Below are 4,053 nucleotides of genomic sequence, written 5' to 3' on the forward strand. Positions count from 1 at the left end.
GGGTGCTGGTCACTCCCCGGGGGTCGGGAGGTGAGTGTGCGCGGAGGACCAGGGTGCTGGTCAGTCCCCGGGGGTCGGGAGGTGAGTGTGGACGGAGGACCAGGGTGGTGGTCAGTCCCCGGGGGTCGGGAGGTGACTGTGGACGGAGGACCAGGGTGCTGGTCAGTCCCCGAGGGTCAGGAGGTGAGTGTGTGCGGAAGACCAGGGTGCTGGTCAGTCCCCGGGGACCGGGAGGTGAGTGTGCGCGGAGGACCAGGGTGCTGGTCAGTCCCCGAGGGTCAGGAGGTGAGTGTGTGCGGAGGACCAGGGTGGTGGTCAGTCGTGCATGAAGGACCAGGGTGGTGGTCAGTCCCCGGGGGTCAGGAGGTGAGTGTGTGCGGAGGACCAGGGTGGTGGTCAGTCCCCGGGGGTCGGGAGGTGAGTGTGTGCGGAGGACCAGGGTGGTGGTCAGTCCCCCGGGGTCGGGAGATGGGTGTGAGCCGAGGATCAGGGTGGTGGTCAGTCCCCCGGGTGGGTGTGCATGGATGACCAGGGTGGTGGTTAGTCCCCGGGAGGTGAGTGTGCGCAGATGACCAGGGTGGTGGTCAGTCCCCGGGGGTGTCAGGAGGGGAGTGTGCGCGGAGGTTGTATTCTTAGAGTAAATTATTTTTATAAATAATAATGAGGCCGACCACCGGGGTAGAATAGAGAGCATAAAAAACAGGGGGCCAGCAGTTCCCATGACTCAGGGCCTCAAGCCATGACTCTGGGTGTTTATTGAGAAGGAAGTTAAACAGATTAAAATCATAAGGAAGTACAAGCAAATACTACAAGGGATCTGGTGAAATCTTTTGAGGATGAGGCCAAGTTCCTCTTTATGCTTATCTCAGGAGGGAGGGTTTCAGTTAATACAAACTGAGAACAATGTTGACTCTTAGGGAACGCCTTCGTGCAACTAGGTGACCTTCAGCTTGTAGTAAGCCTCCCTCATTTCCTGATAAGTCATTTGGTTTATCATTAAACTAATAAATTTAATATTCGGCTTCCCTCCTATCCCCCTCTTTTGTTTAAATCATTATGTTGTGGTCATCAAGATGAGCATAATTTCTTTTCTGATTCAGAATTCATTCTTCCTTGTTCTCTTAATCCTTTATATAGAGTCAAACAAATATAACCGAGAAAGCAAAATAAGTTTGCAAAAATACTTCCAATATAGCCGCATTCTCTGAAGGTCAGCTTGCATTGTCATATTGCCGTGTTGTTGTTGTTGAGACTCATCGGACCCTGTGTACAACAGCCCTAAACCCTGCTCTATCCTGTGCGGGTCACAGTCCCCCTGACACACCCATTCCGATTATCCCAGTCACTGAATCAATCCACCTCATGGAGGGTCTTCCCCTCCTGCACTGTCCCTCCACCCTCCCAAGCATGATGTCCCTCTCCAAGGACTGGTCTCTCCTTACAACATGTCCAAAGTATGTCAGACGAAGCCCCAGAATCCTTGCCTCCTAGGAGCAGCCTGGTTTCACCCTCTCTAGGATGGATCTGTTTGTTTTCCTAGCAGTCCATGGTACATTCAGTACTCTTCTCCAGCACCACAGCTCAAAGGCATCAATTCTCCTTCTATCCCTCCTAATCTGTCCAACTCTCTGAAGCATAACAAGTGATTGCAAACACCATTGCCTGTATCAGATGCACCTTAGTCTCCAGAGTGACACCATTGCTCTTCAGTACTTTAGAGAGGTCCCTAACAGCAGACTTTTCCATCACAATATGTTTTTTTTTTTTCCTGGCTACTGGTTTCAAGAGTGTTAACCGTGAAGCCAAGCAGAGTAAAGTCGTTAATCTCTTTACTAGCCATCCTGTTGCTGCCATTTGGTCCAGTGGTGAGAATCTTTGTCTTGACATTGACCCTCAATCCATGTAGGAGGCTGCAGTCCTTGACCCACATTGCAGCAAGCAGGGTGGTGTCATCCGCATATCGCAGATTGTTGATAGATCTTCCACCAATCTTGACCCCACATTTCTCCTCATAGAGCCCAGCCTCTTGGATCATCTGTTCTGCATACAGGTTGAAAAGGTTTGGAGATAGGACACATCCCTGGCTTACACCTTTTGTTTTGGTATACAAAACATTGCCATAGTCCCTTTCAAAACCAGTTCTGATTAATCTCTTTTCTCCATGTGTTCTTTGCCATTCCCTGTCTCTCCTCCCTGATAGAGATTTCACCCTGATTTATTATGAGAGGGGGTGCTGCATTCCCTTCGGTACTTCTTACTGGAAAAGGACACTGCAGGTCTCAGGGTGAAGATCTTCTCTCACTATTCTAAAGGACCCGTTTGGCAATAGGAAACACATAAAGTATTGGGGAGATTGATTTTGGATTTAGGTGCCCTGTTATCAGTTGTACTTAGGGGTACAGGTTCATATCCTTGAAGGGCCATCATTGTAACATGGGACTGTTGCAGCCCAGAAGAGACAAATTTAGCAAGTTAAATAATTTTGGATTTAGGTGCCCTGTTATCAGTTGTACTTAGGGGTACAGGTTCATATCCTTGAAGGGGCATCGTTGTAACATGGGACTGTTGCAGCCCAGAAGAGACAAATTTAACAAGTTAAATGTACATAAGTCAAAAATTAGAAGCAATAACATTCCAACTAGAAGTTATAACAGTGGCACAAACGAAGTTACAGAAGGAGGATAATTCTTAAAAATCAAAGTCTTATTGGCTAGCACTTTGTCTATTTCAGTCTAAGGGCTAGGAACCACAAGATGTCGAACCATTTCATTTATTGTTCTTAAGCCCTGGACCAACTTCCATTGACCATTGGGTTTTACAGGTAGAAAGTTCACATGCCAGACAGAGGTGAAATAAAGAACTGCTTATGAGGTTTTCAGTCAATTCCAAAAACTAAGGAATAGTGGGAACAGAATGGACCTGAGAAGGCTTATAGAATAGGCTCCTGTGTCCAGGAGAAAATGGATAGACTTATCAGCAATGTTAATGCTCACCCATGGCTCTTCTGGGACGATCTGAATCTTTGAAGCGTCCTCCTTTGTTTCCAGCTGGGAGCTGGGGTCTGTCAGTCCTGACAGCCAAGAGGACCTGATGTGGGCAGCCCTTGGCCAAGTGTCCTTCAGATCCACACTTAAAGCAAGTGAGTGGGAGCTTCCTCTCTCCTCCCTTGGCTATCTGTGGCTCTCGTCTGTGACACTGTCAGTCTATTCAAGTGTCCCATCTTTCCACAGTGGAAGCAACTCTGACCTCCTTTATTACCTTTGGGTGGCACGGTATATGAGTAAGACTTCCTTTTCCTGACACAGGCCCTAAACTGGCAGCAATAGCTGCCCCAATAATTTTGGCCATTCTCTGGTCTTTTCCCTCTAGGTCCCAGTTGTTAGAAGAGGGAAAAATTTAAACAAATATATAACAACTAATTTTGAGCAATATACTCTTTTTAAGTTTAAGGCTAGTAATATTATCAATATGATTGTAGAAATCATTTCCAATCTGGAGATACATGTTCCAATGCAGTTCCTAATTTCCATAAATGGTTTTGCTAAGAAGAATAAATAAATACTGTAAATGTGGATACAGTTCCACTCTTCCTCCTCCATGCCATCATACAATTTTATTAGCATGAGCAGTTATAAATCCACTGCCTTCCTCACTCTAACTTAAATTTTTGTTGTTGTTGTTGTGGACAACCATTTATTCGATATAAAAGAACTTTATTTCAGCATAAACAGATTCAAGACAGACACAGCGATGCTGTAGCCAGAATTGTAGTTGTTAAAATTGTGAACACTCACTGAAATAGTGAAACATGGTGTCCCATTTTTTTTCTTTATTTTCTAAAATTTATTATTAATTTCAATGAAAATTTACAGAGACTTTGCACTTCCATTCATTCATTATTGCACTTTTCTCCCCTCCCAGCCCTCCCCCCCAATAAAATACCCTCTTGGAAAAGTAAAAGAAAAATTCTGTCATTGTTTTATAATCCCTCCCCCAAGGTCCACTTCACTATACAGCCTTCACTCTGGACTCCTGTCATGATAAAAATACCTA

At 45.7% G+C, this 4,053-nt stretch overlaps 1 protein-coding gene across 1 annotated transcript in view; it reads left to right on the plus strand.

The window, feature by feature from the left end:
- LOC102863909 (zinc finger protein 850-like) overlaps nucleotides 1-4,053 on the plus strand; it is a 63,291-nt gene that overhangs the window by 29,663 nt on the left and 29,575 nt on the right. The window lies entirely within an intron of this gene.

The sequence above is a fragment of the Elephantulus edwardii genome, unplaced genomic scaffold, assembly GCF_000299155.1.
Source record: "Elephantulus edwardii isolate Elephantulus edwardi_28Jun2011 unplaced genomic scaffold, EleEdw1.0 scaffold00528, whole genome shotgun sequence".
Classification (NCBI taxonomy): Eukaryota; Metazoa; Chordata; class Mammalia; order Macroscelidea; family Macroscelididae; genus Elephantulus; species Elephantulus edwardii.